This window comes from Ptychodera flava, chromosome 18 (assembly GCF_041260155.1).
Source record: "Ptychodera flava strain L36383 chromosome 18, AS_Pfla_20210202, whole genome shotgun sequence".
Taxonomy (NCBI): Eukaryota; Metazoa; Hemichordata; class Enteropneusta; family Ptychoderidae; genus Ptychodera; species Ptychodera flava.
The window spans coordinates 2,867,595-2,885,065 of NC_091945.1; the positions used below are offsets into that span (position 1 = coordinate 2,867,595).

The 17,471-nt window shown below is 37.7% G+C and overlaps 1 long non-coding RNA gene across 1 annotated transcript; it reads right to left on the bottom strand.

Annotated features, from left to right (window-relative positions):
- LOC139117767 (uncharacterized) lies at positions 1 to 7,345 on the bottom strand. Its single transcript, XR_011548570.1, has 3 exons — positions 7,226 to 7,345; positions 6,607 to 6,758; positions 1 to 119 (listed from the first exon to the last, which is right to left on the bottom strand). It is a non-coding gene; the product is annotated as an uncharacterized lncRNA (long non-coding RNA).
- Positions 7,346 to 17,471: the final 10,126 nt, after the last annotated feature.

The following is a 17,471-nucleotide window of genomic DNA, read 5'->3' on the forward strand; positions in this document are numbered from 1 at the left end:
CGACATAAGTAAAGTTGCTGTCAGATGTTAGAGCAAGTGTTGATAGTCCAACGATAATGTTAATAGTCACTGGTCCATTTGAAACAACTGATTGTTGTGTTGTACAGTTGAGATCATGACTGAAAGACAGAAGAGTGAGAAGGGAGTAACGATCTCATATCATGATGAGAAAGAAAAAGTTTGGGACAAGGTTTTATAACGCAGTGTGTTAAGCGATTCGAAAAACACATTTCCTGAGTACAACAACTTGACTTTCATCTTCTTTATTGTGTAACTTTGAATTTCAGCGTTGGTATGTTAGTCAAAAGGAGGGCTCAAAATTACAGATATCTACACTATTATCTATTGTTATGTAGGTCATTCCCCCCACACTCATCATGACCTGAGTTCAATTAGTCTAGAACATTCTCAAGGTCACTGCCCTTAATGACCTCACAACCTTGAATTCAATTAGTCATGTTTGGAATGTTCTAGAAATTTATTTAGTTGTGTAAGAGAGATAATTTTAGAACAGTAATTAGCATATCAATAAAAGTTCTAGATTGTTCTTATATGCATGTGTATATAAAAGGGACATGCACAGCTTCCAGTCAGACTTTTGGGATCGTGTCTCTTGTGTGTTACTAAACTCCAGCAGTAGTCATTCTCAAGACTTTTCAAGACCTTCCCTGCCAACGCTGGATTTATACTGTGGACTTTGTGCAGCTTCAAGCCTGCAAGCCAAAGGACAGTTCATTCATCCGACTGACTGTTACATCTCTGAGACTGGAGCTTTGCCGTCCCAGCTGAGATAAGTAGTCTGTACACTTTTAAAGTTTGTACTCTATCCCTGACTTAGTAATTAGTTTTATTTTTGTAATAAATTTTGTTTAAACGTTAACTGCTGAGTTCACCCTTTTGTTCGTTTTCTCTGCACGTAACAAAATTGGGGGCTCGTCCGGGATACGAATATTTTGAGCCGTTTGACAACATTTTGACAGCCTTTTCAAAATACTACTACACTGTGAACTCAGCGAAATTTAATCATGGTGGAATTCAAGCCAGACGAATTTATGGATGACCTTGATCAGGACACATTTGATTCCCTCAAAAAAGACAACCTCATTGCACTGGCCGATTTCCTTAAAGTAGAAGTCAAAAGATCTATGCGCAAGAAGGAAATTCAGTTCAATATTGTCAAATATTTAGTCAGTGTAGGCAAATTTGAGGAATCCGTCTTGCATGATTATGAGCCTGAGTCTTCCTTTGAACTTAGAAAATTAGAATTGGAAATACAGGCAGATTTCGAGCTAAAAAAATTGGCATTAGAAAAAGAAAAAGAATTACAAATGAAAGAAAAAGAATTGCAAATGGAAAAAGAAAGACAGGCATTAGAAAAGGAAAAATTACAAACGGAAGAAAGGGAAAGGCAGGAAAGATTGCAAATGGAAGAAAGACAGAGAGAAAAAGAATTGCGATTAGAAGAACAGCGATTACAGGTAGAAATAAAACGTTTAGAGCTTGGACAGTCAGGAAAATTCTTCCCTTCAGACAAGTTTGACATCACTAAGCATTTCAGGTTAGTTCCCCCTTTCCAAGAAAAGGATGTTGATAAATATTTCCTTCATTTTGAGAAAATTGCTCAGAGTCTGAATTGGCCTAAGGAGTCCTGGTCTATGCTTTTGCAGAGTGCTTTGGTGGGTAAAGCCAGAGAAATTTACATTCAGTTGTCAGTAGAGCAGGCTTCAAATTATGATTCTGTGAAGGAATTAATTCTCAAGGGCTACGAGTTGGTGCCTGAAGCTTACCGTCAGAAATTTAGGGATTGTGAGAAGGTGAAGGATCAAACTTATGTTGAATTTGCTCTGATTTGCTCGAACAAAAGAACAACTGTTTGATCGTTGGTGTTCTTCTGAAAAGGTCAGTCAGAATTATGACAAATTACGACAGCTTGTTTTGATTGAGGAATTTAAAAGGTGCATCCGGAGTGACATCAAGGCGTTTATCAATGAACAAAAGGCAGATACATTGGAGGTTGCTGCACGTTTGGCCGATGATTATTCATTGACCCACAAATCTTCATTTCTCAGCAAACCATCCCAGTCCTTTTCCTACAGAAACAATGCAGGTAAATTTAACTCCTCCTTTTCATCAAGAATTTTTCAAAGGACAGTAGAAAATCAAATGACAACAGTTCACAGAGTTCAAGTAACACTCCCACATCATCAGATCCCAAGTCTCAATCTCCTTCTGACAAACAGTTCGGTACACTTTCTTGTAATTATTGTAAGAAAGACGGCCATTTAATGTCAGATTGTTTCAAATTGAAAAGAAAACGTGAAGGTCAAAGTGGTCAAAGTGGATCTAAGCCCACCGGCTTTATTTCTTCATCAACTCAATTAGAGTCTAATAATGTGTGCAACACATTTTCTGAGGTTAAACCCCTCTCATCCCCAATTATTGAGGTCAAGGTCAATTCTTCTCAAGATAGCATTATGGGTATTTTCGAACCATTTATTCATGATGGTTTTATATCACTTTCTAGTGATTTTTCTTCCTGCTACCCCTGTCAAAATTTTAAGAGATACCGGGGCTTCCCAGTCTCTTTTGTTGGCAGATACCCTGCCGTTTTCTGAAAAGTCATTTTCAGGTTCTAAAGTTCTTACTAAGGGGGTAGATTGTAATGACTACATTCCGTTCCTCTCCATAATGTCTATTTGTCTTCGGACTTTGTTTCTGGACCTGTGACTTTAGGTATTAGACCTTTTTTGCCTTTTGAAGGGATTCACCTTCTTCTTGGAAACGACCTTGCTGGGGACAAGGTCATTACTAATCCACTTGTGACTGATAATCCTAGTTTAGATCAGGATCCAGAGCCAATTGAACAAGAGATACCCGATTTATTTCCTTCATGTGCCATTACTCGAGCCATGTCAAAGAAAACTTCCGAGAATCAAAATACTCTCAAAATAATGTCACAGATGTTGACTTAAATGACACCTTTCTCAGTCAGGTGTTTGACACGGATCATTCCGTTATCCCTCGTGGATTTGAAACTTCCAGTAAAACTTCTGCTGACCAAAGTCAGACATTTTCTAGATCATATCTCATTGCAGAACAACATAAAGACCCAGATATTTTGTCTTTGTTTGACAGGGTAGATGATGAAGGTAAAACTTCAGATAGCTCTGTTTCCTATTATACAAAATCTGGTATTCTCATGCGTAAATGGAGACTCCAGATGTCTTGGTTGATGACGATGGGCTATAAAACATCAAATTGTGGTTCCAAAGCCCTATCGTGCTGAAATATTGCGCCTGGCCCATGAAACGCCCTGGGCTGGTCACTTAGGAGTCAGGAAAACTTATCATAAAATTCTCAGTCACTTTTATTGGCCTAATCTCAGGCAGGATGTAACACATTTCTGTAAAACTTGTCACACATGTCAGATGGTAGGAAAGCCGAATCAGACCATTCCAAAGGCCCCTTTACAGCCAATTCCTGCATTTCAAGAACCATTTAGTAGGATTCTAATAGACTGTGTTGGGCCCCTACCAAAAACAAGATCAGGAAATGAGTACATGCTGACAATAATGTGTACATCAACTCGGTTCCCGAAGCCATACCACTGAGAAACATAAAGACAAAGACTATAGTGAAAGCTTTAGTCAAATTTTTCACTTTATTCGGCCTCCCTAAATGTGTCCAGTCCGATCAAGGCTCCAACTTTATGTCTGGTATTTTTCAACAAGTAATGGATCAGCTAGGCATTAAACAGTATAGGTCATCCGCCTATCATCCAGAAAGTCAGGGTGCTCTTGAGCGATTTCATCAAACTTTGAAAAACATGATTAGGACCTACTTTTTGATACAGAGAAGCAGTGGGATGAAGGAATTCATTTTCTGCTCTTTGCTGTTAGAGAGTCAATTCAAGAGTCTCTTGGTTTTAGCCCATTTGAGCTTGTATTTGGACATACAGTCCGTGGCCCACTTAGGCTAGTTAAAGAGAAATTCCTATCAGACGATGATGATTGTCTGAATATTTTGCAATATGTGTCAGATTTTCGTACAAAACTCTCTAAAGCATGTGAATTAGCCAGAGAAAATCTTGAGTCATCTCAGCAGTCAATGAAAATCAAATATGATAAAAACACCTCAAAACGGAAGTTTGAACCAGGTCAAAAAGTTCTTGTTCTACTTCCGGTTCCTGGCAAACCACTCCATGCTCGTTACTTTGGGCCATACCTAATTGATAAGAAATTGAGTGATTTAAATTACATCATAATAACACCTGACAGGCGAAAACAAAAACAGTTGTCACATAAATATGCTTAAGCCATATTTAGATAGGGATAATCCTACTAAGACTCAGCCTGTCAGTGCAGTCAGTTCAAACCATTATAAAGATAGTGATACTGAAATTGACTTGAGTGAAAATACTCTAAACTCAAAGCTGGGCTCGGTCAAGCTTCAGAACTCAGAAATCCTGGAGAAGCTGGAGTCTACAAAGTTGGCACACCTCCAAGCCAGAACAACAACAACAGGTGAAAGAACTGCTCCACGAATATAAACACCTGTTTCAAGATGTTCCAACGAGGACAAACGTCATCTATCACGACGTTGATGTTGGGGACAGTAAGCCTGTAAAACAACATCCATACAGACTGAATTCAACAAAAGCAAAATATCTCCAGGAAGAAGTCAAATACCTGCTGGACAATGACTTTATTGAACCCAGTAAAAGTAACTGGAGTTCGCCGTGCATACTTGTTCCCAAATCAGATCACAGTTATCGTATGTGCACGGACTTTAGGAAGGTCAACACTTTAACAAAGACAGACACTTTCCCAATCCCGAGGATTGATGACTGCATCGACCGAGTGGGAAAAGCCAAGTATGTGACAAATTTGACCTACTGAAGGGATTTTGGCAAGTCCCTCTGACGGATCGTGCTCGTGAAATATCCGCCTTTGTTACACCAGACGGATTGTTCCAGTACAAGGTGATGCCATTCGAATGAAGAACTCTCCGGCAACGTTCCAACGGATGATCAACGACGTCATATCCGGGCTAGACGGGTGTGCAGCTTATGTTGACGACGTCATCCTGTATAGTGACACCTGGGAGGAACACATCAAGCTCATGCGGAAGTTCTTTGAGAGACTGAGTAAAGCAATGTTGACTGTCAACCTTGCCAAATCTGAGTTTGGTTGGGCGAGGGTGACTTACCTCGGACATACTGTAGGACAGGGTGAGGTAAAACCTGTTGATGCCAAAATCAGTGCCATTTCAAGTTTTCCCATACCAAACTGTAAACGACAACTGATGTGCTTTCTCGGTATGGCTGGATTACTACAGAAAATTCTGTCCAAATTTCTCCACAATTACTGAGCCTTTGACTAACTTACTTAAAAAGAAAGTAAAGTTTGTTTGGTCAGAGCAATGCCAACAGGCATTTGATACACTTAAAGCCATACTGCAAAGTGCTCCAGTGTTGTCTGCACCAGATTTCACTTTGCCATTCAAATTAGCTGTGGATGCTAGTGATACGGCTGCTGGTGCTGTTTTATTGCAAGAGGATAGTCATGGTATAGATCATCCTGTTTGCTATTTTTCACGCAAATTTAACAAATCCCAGAGAAACTACTCTACAATTGAAAAAGAGTGTTTATCTTTGATATTAGCTTTACAGCATTTTGAAGTTTATGCTACTTCTTCAAATCAGCCAATAGTGGTTTATATTGATCACAACCCTCTTGTATTTCTACAGAAATTTAAAGGCAAAAATCAGAGATTGCTAAGATGGAGTTTAATGTTACAGGAGTTTAATCTTGACATTAGACATATCAAGGCAGAGACAATTTAATTGCAGACTGTCTCTCTCGTATTTAGAGTTTATTGTTGTTCACACTTTTAAGATTACATTTGTAAAAGAAAGATTTTTCTTTGAAAAATTTTCTTTTTTTGAAGAGGGGGTGTGTTATGTAGGTCATTCCCGCCACACTCATCATGACCTGAGTTCAATTAGTCTAGAACATTCTCAAGGTCACTGCCTTAATGACCTCACAACCTTGAATTCAATTAGTCATGTTTGGAATGTTCAGAAATTTAATTAGTTGTGTAAGAGAGATAATTTTAGAACAGTAATTAGCATGTCAATAAAAGTTCTAGATTGTTCTTATATGCATGTGTATATAAAAGGGACATGCACAGCTTCCGGTCAGACTTTTGGGATCGTGTCTCTTGTGTGTTACTAAACTCTAGCAGTAGTCATTCTCAAGACTTTGAAGACCTTCCCTGCCAACGCTGGATTTATACTGTGGACTTTGTGCAGCTTCAAGCCTGCAAGCCAAAGGACAGTTCATTCATCCGACTGACTGTTACATCTCTGAGACTGGAGCTTTGCCGTCCCAGCTGAGATAAGTAGTCTGTACACTTTTAAAGTTTGTACTCTATCCCTGACTTAGTAATTAGTTTTATTTTTGTAATAAATTTTGTTTAAACGTTAACTGCTGAGTTCACCCTTTTGTTCGTTTTCTCTGCACGTAACAATAGGAACTTATTTATTTCCATATAATAACCGTTCGCCGTATATTTATTGATTGTGAATGAAAAAAAACAACTTACGCTGTTGACGTTGAGTTCCCAAGCAGGTTAAACTGACCACACGGAACGCCGGCGATATGAATGCTTGCCAAATCCAGCGACACTATTTTATCAGTCCTCAACGTAAGATCCACGTCCGTGTCACCATCTATGATACCAACATCAGGTTCAAACTGTAACAAGTAATAACATCACGTATTACCTTTAGAGTTAATTTTAAACAGTAGACTTCAACACGCACTTCAAAACATATGAATATTGCTACGAGTACATTTGGGAAACATAAATTGGCAAGTAATTTTCTGAGAATACGCATCTGTTGAATGCCAGAAATCTTTAAAAGAACCTGCATTGTACTTCTGGTAATTTAGTAAGGTGTAGAGATGAGCTTATTTAAATACCTAGACACGTCGTTAATACACTATAGCGGCTGAACGATCTGTTCAGCGTTTGTCTATATTGTCAGCGAGTATATTTGTGTTTTCATAAGTTGACAGGTCTTATAGGTTGACCAATTTTACCTACAATGCATTGTGCGATAAACGCTGACAATGAAGAGTTACTGTAACGGTTAAACACAAACTGCATGCGGCAATTTTCTGGCCATAAAAGGATAAAAAAATTATGCTGAGCAGCATACCTCTATGGTGTAGTCACCAAGTAGATCTATAATTCCGCACTGGTTGTTGAGTCGTGTCTGAGGAGTGTCACCATTTTTCAACCAATTCTCAACTGCACAAGTTTCATCAGAAAGGCATCTGTGGTATATCAGATTGATAAATTGATTCAGACTTTATGCATTAAGTTAATTGTTCTTTTTTTTTGTCTTCTGCCAATGTACACAAAATTTCGTGTAACTATTACATGACAAATAAAAGAATGAATGAATGAATAAACTATTGTCAAAGCAGAAACAGATTGTCACAGGCTGAACTTTTTAACAACTTTGATGATTCTACAGTGTTAAAGCAACAAATTGTTGTAGATGGACAACAATTAATCAGTTGCTGATTCATTCTGAACCAATTTGTCTTTCAAGTGAAAGCAATTTGATAAGCGTAACAAATGTGAGCTTATTAAATCCAGTAGTTGTGATGTTTGTTTTAAATTCCCAAACCTTTGAAATCCTGAATTGTGTCGCAAAGAACGTATATCTCGAACAGATCATACAATTGGATTAGTCTGTGATGTAATCCAATCACGCAATGTCATCAGTCGATCCAAACATCCATCCGTCCATCCATCCGTCCATGCATAAATTCAACCACTGCATCAACCACTGCATCCATCCAGCCTGCCGACCATCAATTCGTCCCACCATACTTCCATCCACATGTACCAACCATCTATACATTCGTCTATCAATCGCCACATTAATCTACTAAAATAGCCATCAGCGCATCCATCAATACATCCAGCAATTCATCTATATAATCTACCAAGCTGTCCTTGTCCGTCTGTCCATTCATCGTCCTAAGCAAAATTAAGGTAGTACGCGCCTCGAAAGTGAAAGACTTAAACTTTTGCTCAAACTACTCTCAGTGAAACTTTCAACTATTCTCTTAGGTCACGTGGTTGCAGCTAACCATGTTGTAGTGCCGTTCACTTCGTCTCCAAAAGCTCAAGAAATTTGACGCAAAGGAAACCTCCAACACGGTCCGAAACCGCTGCTATTTAACAGATAAGTTATTTTCTAACCACTGTGGAACTTTCATATACATTCCCAATGCCGAAACGGTCAGAAACACCATAAAAAAATCGACAACTAGCAAAGGCAGGAGTGGTAAGAAAGCATCGGGCATGGCACGTTACGTAATACGCACGAGTCCAGTTCACAGTCAATCTGACGGAGAAGACTCTAACGAAGGTGACAAAACTACAGAGGACATTGGTGTACCCACTGACTTTCAGGTATTCATGCGAAACGCAATTTCCCGACTGGAGAAAAAAATTGATAAAATGCACACCGACCAACAATCACTTTTTGGCCGCGTGCAGTGTGCGGAAGAAAAATGTGGAGATTTAGAAAAATCAAGCCAATTCCTCCATTGTGAAGTAGAAGACCTAAAATCAGAGGCAACCTGCAGTAAAAAGAAAATAGAGGCACTAGAAGAAACGCTAAAAAAGAACACAGCCACACTTTCGAGTTTGAGAGAAGAAAATATAAAACTGCAGCGGTACAGTAGGTCTTTCAATGTTCGTTTTGGCGGTATTGCTGAACAAGAGGGTGAAGATTGTTTTGAAATTATAAAATCCATCATGAAACAATCATTTGGTCTGGAAAACCCTTTACTAGAGAATGCTCATCGTACAGGATTGAAGAAAACTGGAAAACACCGTCATATCCTTGTAAAGTTGCTATGTCGACCACAAAGACAACTGATATTCTCTAAAGCCCGCACAGCCTTGAAGTCAACCGGAATTTTCGTCACCCAAGACCTCTGTCAAGCCGACCTTGAGTATAAGCGGAAACTCCAACCTGTGATGCAAGCAGCGTACGAAGATAAGAAAAAAGTATTGTTCAAAAATGGATGTTTATATATAGACGGAAAAAGGTATCCCCAAAATCAGTAGAATTGGTAAATTGTAAAGAATCTTTTTTCTTTTTTTTGAAATTGAATTTGACTTGTTGGAGAGTTCCCGTTGCACCGATTTTTCTAAATAATTACATTGCAGTAAGACCTTTTGGATGACTTTGTTTCTTCTTTTTTTGTTGTCAACTGAAGGCACGCTTTTCCCAACGCTTTAGGGATTGTTTTTTTTTTTTTTCGTTTTGTTTAATTTTGTATGTCGTTGAAATTTGTCTCCTTAAATGTGCGAGGTATTAGAAACCGAACGAAAAGAAAAAGCATTTATCGTTACGTAAGATGGCAGAAAGGGCATGTTGCCTTTTTGCAAGAAACCACTGCAGTACGTAAAACTGTAAATTATGAGCATCATGCTGAACGAGGCCCAGGGTTTTGGAATGAAACAAAATGGGCCGTACTTTTGCATTGTGAGTTGTAATTAGTCTTTTTTTTCTAACATTTTATGATAATCTGTACTGACCTCGCTTGTTGTTGTTTTGTCTTTTTGTATTGTATTGTTTTGTGTAGTTCTTTCAATAAAAAATATTTTAAAAAAAAACAAACAAAAAAAACAAAACAAACCATTCTCTTACCAATTCAACAATAAAAATGGGGGCCATCGCGCAAAGTTTGCAACTAGCCAAACAAATTACCCAACATTTTGTGATATTTGAAATTCAAAATGGTCATCCATGTGTTAACTCTACGGCGGAAAGTAAATTTTGGATTTTCGTAAAAATAAGCCTGTGAAAGTTTTTCTTTCTTCAAGAGCTTCTGTCCCCGAGACGCGTTCTGCCTTAATATAAATGATAGCCTTTTGTTTTCAAGTGATAAGTTAGTGAGAGCCCAAATGTTACTAGTAATTCATTATCACCAATGCTCTATGTGACAGAATGAAGCATTATATTTGCAAGGGTTCCAACATTTGGAAACGGATTTCATTTGATAAACTGAAGTCCGTAATGTAAGGAATCCCTTGAATATCTGAATATATCCTACCTAGTTTCAGAGACACACCATCCACAATACAAAGAACCAACACAAGAAAGGCAAGTGTTGAACTCGGAGCAACTGGAATTTCCCTCTGTTGACAGTGAATAAAACAAACAAAATGGTGAACGGTTTAGTAAATCACTTCATTCGTAACAGGATTTTACGAGAAATTTGTCTCCTTTTTGGGAGAAAATATTACACGTTTTGTAAAATTGTTTTGAAGTCAGAATATGAAGACAGGTAAATATGAATTCATCGCATCGGGTTTTCATGAAATCTCCGACTGTAAGAAAAACAGGGCTGATGTTTCCAAGGTATCGTCTTGGAAGGATGATCAGGCAGCGTTTCATACTACACGTTGGGTATTATATCAGTGTGCAATGGAGGTATGATAAAAACATCAGCTTAATGAAGAACTAGATCTTGCCTGGCATTTGATGTAATATCAAATGGTTCTTCTGAAGGATGATCTTTAAGATATACATTTCACAAAAAGGAGAGAAGTACAATTAGCAGAAATATATCCATTCGTAGTAATGACCGTATCGCCGTGAAATGAGGCTATACATTGGTACTTAATTCATTACATTTGAGAAAAACTACTTTTAAAATCATTAATTTTCAAAAGATCATATGGCATATCTATACCTGTTCCTGTTTCAAAAGTAGTTATAAGCCGTGGTTGTGTTACCATTTGCCTAGTTGTGGTGCTCATTGCCACTCTCTGTAGGTTTGTTGGCGTAGTGTGAAGTGCAGCGGTCTCAGTAGCTATTGTTGGTGGGTTCTCAGTCGAAGCTGCTGTAAACACAGCAACTTTCGTTTGAGTTACGGCAGTCGTCTGAGTAGTTTGCTGTGTCATGGACGGTGAGGGCGTTGTTGTCGGTCCTGTGCTTGATTCCGCCGTTCCCATTTCTGTGCTTAATTCCACCGTTCCTATGTCTGTGTTTGATTCTTCTGTTTGCATTTCTTCTGTTGACTCATATTGATGAAAGGTAGTCAGGTCAAAGGTAGCCGGGTCAAAGGTCGACGGTTCAAAGGTCGACGGTTCAATAGTTGAGTACATCGTTGTCGCAGTGTCAACTGTTGTCACCGTTTGTTCATTAGTATAGGGCATATCTGTGGCCGTTGATACATCTACCATAAGAATCAATGCGAAATGGATGTGTAAGCTAAATAAAAATAACCGTAGTATCACCTTGCTGGGACCAAAGTATAGTTACGCATGGTGTCACTTTATGAATGCAATGACATGTATATGTATTTACCTTCATTCACTTTTTGAAGTAGTATACAAATTATGCCAACTTTTACACAAATGTTAATGGCAAAGTATCTGTCTCTATGTACATTTTTCTTTAGCAAGATATCATGCAATTTTACCTTAGTTGCTCCAAAATACAACTATAGGCAAATACAAGTTTTGTCAGTGTTGAAATGTACATCAAACACTGACCTATGAGTCAAATGAAAACACGACGGTCACACGTTACTTCAACAAGTATAAAACCATGCAGATACTCATTTCACGATTACTATAATAACATGTTATAACATTAAGTTTGAGATGAAATCCTGAAAACATATTGAAAAGTCGTAGATACTAGAGCTTGACGGAATCTGACAGCAATCTCACCTTAAAGGATACAGGTTTTGCAATGTCGGCAGTTTGGGTCAGGAAAAAACAATATCAACACACTTGAAACTTAATTCTACAAATGATGAAAACTAATCCATAATCCTGCCTCATACACACTGTGGTCTTTCTCTTCCTCTGAGCTAGGTTTAATTCCCCAGGTTATAGTACACAAGGCCATTATGATTTTCCAAAGAAATGGGCCTTCAATCTTTGGTTGTAAGATTATACTTCCATATATCACAACTGCATTCTAAACAGGCTAACATAAGATAAAGTCTTATCGCTATTCGGAGACCACTATTACCACTAACAAATACAAACATATATGACAAATAAATTGTTGTAATAAATTTGTTACAAAGAAAACTATTAAACTTACACTTAGGAAAGGCACATTATACAGACGGGTGAGTGAACAAAGGCATGGATTGTGAGATAGATTTTAATTGCAAACCGGCAACCAGGCAAGCAAGGAACCAAGCTAGATAGATAGATAGATAGATAGATAGATAGATAGATAGATAGATAGATAGATAGATAGATAGATAGATAGATAGATAGATAGATAGATAGATAGATAGATAGATAGATAGATAGATAGATAGATAGATAGATAGATAGACAGACAGACGTGCTTACCGAGAGACTGAAAGATATGCAGACATGCTGGCAGGCAGATAAACCTTAGTCCTTAGAAAATGACAGGAAACGACAGGAAGACGTGCAGATTGTAAACGGACAGAGTTTTGTACCTGTTTGAAAATTCTCAGTAACACTTGCACTTGGCGTCATCTCCTCCGTTGTATGCTCTGTATATGCAGAAATTTGCGTTTGAACTGCGACAATGAAAATATAAAATTTCATTATTATAAGACTTTTTTGTCTGATTCAGTGTATGCATTGCAAAATGATTGAACATTTTTATTCAATAGGGTCTGTAGTATAATTCATGTGAGCTGTTGAGGACCACAGGATTACAATCTTGTATTTGATTGCCTTATTCATAGTTGACTTATAAAAATACATATGGAAATAGCACTATCCGGATTTTGCATTTATATATCACAGAATTTGTCACAGATCAAGCCATGCGTCATTTGTCCAAATGAACTATCGCCAGCTATTTGAAAGACAATGAAACGATATGTATCTATATTTCAGGGCACTTACCAAAACTTAGGAGGCCAATGACAATAACAAGAACGCCGAGGAACATTTGGCAACACATTCTGTTGACTTCGGAGGTATCGTGTAACAACCGTGCGCTGTAAAATGATTACTACTATATTGTAAAATGGACGAAGATGTTCAGTTTCCGTATTTCGTGCCACTTATTATCGTAGTGATGGTCTCTGGGTGTGAGAGCAACGCCGAGTCGTCGATTGTTGTTTCATTGACCGGGAGAATGCATGGCGTGAAAAGACAGTTATAAAGGGGTGCAGTCCACGTCGTTTAATGCCACAAAGGCGTTTTGTTAATGAGATAATATAAACTTGGGCGTAGCTGCGCAGCTGAATGAATGCTGCACAAAGCCTGAAATTAACTGTATGTTCTAGATTTAGAGGCTGAAGCACATCAGATTCGCCAATATCAATGTAGACCAGCTGTAACCTCCACAAATGTAATAATCTCCACAAATGTAATATCAACCACAATTGTATAAAATCAACCACAAATGTAATAAAATAGTCAACCATAAATGTAACAACCCGCAACCACAAATGTAATAAACAAATTAACCATAAATGTAATAAAACTCAACCATAAATGTAATAAACTTGAACTTGCATATGTGATCATTTGTTTATCAATGCCTGAGTAAATAATAACTTTAATAAGACTGGTGTAATGTTATTGCATACTTTCCTGAAACTAGGTTTCCTTTCCGAAACACAGAATAGAATACTTTGAGAACGCTATCAGAAAACGGCGAGGTACTGATCAAACCGTTAGATAATGGAAGTGGAACAGCAGTTCTAGACACTGATAATTACATGATAAGGAAGCGTCAAAATAACTCGTCAACCAGTGATACCACACAAAGTTTATGACAGATGACTCAGAACAAATAACAGAAAAATACAAAACCTTATAATAGAAACTTACGACACATAACATGTTGACGAGAACATATATTTCAATCTAGTAAAAAACAATACGAACACTACCTTGAACACAGTAGAACAAAATTAGACATCCTGGCATCCCTAGTGAAGGAACAAACTTCAAGTGGGACAACATAGGAATACAGACAATCTATCGATTATTGCACACAATTTATCCACTGAAGACGAATTTGAGACAATTGATTAAAAAAGTACGGCAATTTTCGAAAAAACGGCGTTAAAGGATCGTAGTGTTATACAGTCTTCCCCACTCTGGAGTAGAGACTGCACTGACATTCAGATTACAGCTGTGTCTAGCCATGGCCAATCAGTTCTGTACACAAAACAGGGAAACGTAAAATATACTTTCAAATATGCAAAACACACTAAACGCAAACAATAAGAAATGAATAATGTGTGGAGTTGCTTTCCTTATTACATAGATCAATATTTAAGGGCTAATTCCTCAATTTCAACGACAAATAGATTTATTACATTTATGGTTGATAAGTATTACTTTATGGGTATTTTTTATTACATTTATGGTTACCATTTATTACATTTGTGGTTGGTGTTTTTATTACATTTATGGTTGATTTTTGTTACATTTGTGGGTGATAATACATTTATGGGTGCATTTTATTACAATTGTGGTTGATATTACATTTGTGGAGATTATTACATTTGTGGAGGTTACACCAGCCACTGCATAGAGTAATCTGTCCGATAAGCCTACAAGTCGACGGTCACTAGGCCTGCCCCTCTCTCTCTCTCTCTCTCTCTCTCTCTCTCTCTCTCTCTCTCTCTCTCTCTCTCTCTCTCTCTCTCTCTCTCTCTCTCTCTCTCTGGCCAGTCACCATCAAGCCTATTTCACTTAATCAAAATCTGCACACACACACACTAAAAGTCAAAATAAGAAAAAGTCTCTGACTGTCGGAGTTTACATATCCATATCCGCATTGTATCAATCAGTGTGTGGCAATGCCTTTCTTCGCGTGCTTCTTCAGGATATAATCACGACGTTAACGACGCATCGAGGATAATTATACTCTTAGGTCTTAATTTTGTCCAGTTATCATGACCACAATACTTGTTCGCATTTTTGCCTTTGCCGGGGCAGTGAATGTCCTTTGAACAGGCGTGAATAGCATTCCTCTCCAGACAAGGTCAAACAACGCTTCACGGAATGTTCTTAAAGTATCGCGCCCTCAACCAGATGAATGTTCAACTCTTTTTTCTGCTGTGAATTCGTGAAACTCATTTATTACCCGTCCTAAAGAGGGTATGTGTCTGACCTTCATACCCTGCTTGTTCATTCTTTTGACGTCAAGAGCACACAGAGCTCTTATAAATGTCGTACTTATCCAATTTAGTCAAAGGGCTCTTCAAACAAGCCACCGATCACTTCATATTGATTTGTTCGTTAATAAAATCATGTGGACCGTGTGTTGGCGAGTTACTTGCCGGTCAGTGAACACATTGCGTTGCTATATGTCGTTGTTTTAGGGGGCTGTGTGTGTGGTTTTTGTTTGTTTGTTTGTTTGTGGGTTTTGTTTTTGTTTTTTTCTTTTATAGGGAGATTTTACCGGCAACAGTACTGAAAGCCAGTGTGCATACTCAGAATCCCTTGAAATAAAAAAACATTAAGTATATAATTGTGATGCCGCTAGCTCAAGTTTTATGTGGAACGACGACAGAAGTAGAATGATCTCTGTAATATGTTACCGCCGTTATAAAAGCTTTTATTTATCCTTCAAGTAGTTTTCAGCTAATGCCATGATGCATTTTTACATCCAGCTTTCTCTCAGAGTACATTTCCCCTTGCCGAACACCGCAAGTATCCTATGTACGGAGTAAGTACTCGATGCAAAATTTATCCAATTTTAAATATCCATCCATCCATCCATCCATCTATCTATCTATCTATCTATCTATCTATCTATCTATCTATCTATCTATCTATCTATCTATCTATCTATCTATCTATCTGTCTATCTGTCTGTCTGTCTGTCTGTCTGTCTGTCTGTCTGTCTGTCTGTCTGTCTGTCTGTCTCTACTTACTTATGTGTACACATGCATGTGTACACATATATTACATTATAACCTATATCATATCATAAATATTATATTATATTACATTATATTATATTATATTGTATTATATTATATTATATTGTATTATATTATATTATATTATATTATATTATATTATATTATATTACGTTATCTTATATTATATTACGTTTATGTTATGTTACGTTATCTTATATTATGTTACCTTATGTTATGTTACATACATAAATACATACATACATACATACATACATACATACATACATACATACATACATACATACATACATACATACATACATACATACATACATACATACATACATACATACACACACACATACATGTTATATGATATATTTTATGTGTTGATGGCTTGGTAGAGACGGGTCAGATATATAGGGAGTTGCACATCGATATATGAACTGACAGCTTGGTATACAGGCGGAATAACTACTGCCCTCGCGATCCAACGTGAGCCAGCGTATTCCACCAATGATATGCTGGGCTTATCTTCAACTACAGTTTTTGAATAATTCAAGGATCCTCTGGGAACTCTAAAAGTAAGTTTTGGTCTGGTTCAGTAAAATGTGTACGTTTTGTGCGGAAATACCGTCTTCAATGCCAACGCAATAAACACCACTTACCGATCGCTGAGTGTATAACCTTGCTGGCACAAGTCTTATCAACGTCTGTCGCTTTGCGGCAAGATGAGTAATTGACCAGATTCACTATTTCGACGTGAAGCTTTCATGTTGGCAGACCGACTCCTGTACTAGCTGCCAAACTGTGTGAACGATAGCTATCTGACGCTTCCAAACATCGGTGCTATTTTTAGCGACAAACAGAAAAATGCTTTCAAGCTACGTGAAGAAAGAAACCGAGAATAGGTCCGGCTAAGCAGCTGTTACTTTGCTAAATTATTGATCCCTGCATGTCTGATTTTAATAGAGTACTATAAGAGGCGTGTGTCTTCCCCATTCACTCCCGCGTTCTTGACCGAGGCTGGTGTGGCTCGCTTTACGCACAGGATCCACGGCACCACCTTCCCCGGGATGGTTTATCTCAATTCTTAAAACCATTACGACACATACAAGACATCCTGTGCAAGTATGGAGAGAATTTTTTCAGTGGTATAAATCACATTACTCTTCGGGATATATTAAGCGCTATGTCATATGGTATGTGAAATTAGTAGGACAAATTTTGCGACTATTTCAAGTGTCGAATATTTCATCGTGCATGCGTAGTCGCTTCGTATCACTATCAACAGTATAATACTTCAGACAATATTTCAACTTTGTAATAATGATCAAATTACAACAAAGAGTAACAGAAGACAGACAATTGGCTTCACTCATTATAGAAACGTTGCTTGACCAGCCTTTAAATCCAAGTCCACTTGACTATCCAAGTCCACTTGACTAAAAGCAATTATATAGTAACTCAAAAAATGTCGTTCACTGAAATCGAACAAGAGTAACCATAGCAAAACAAACTCTAACAACGTAA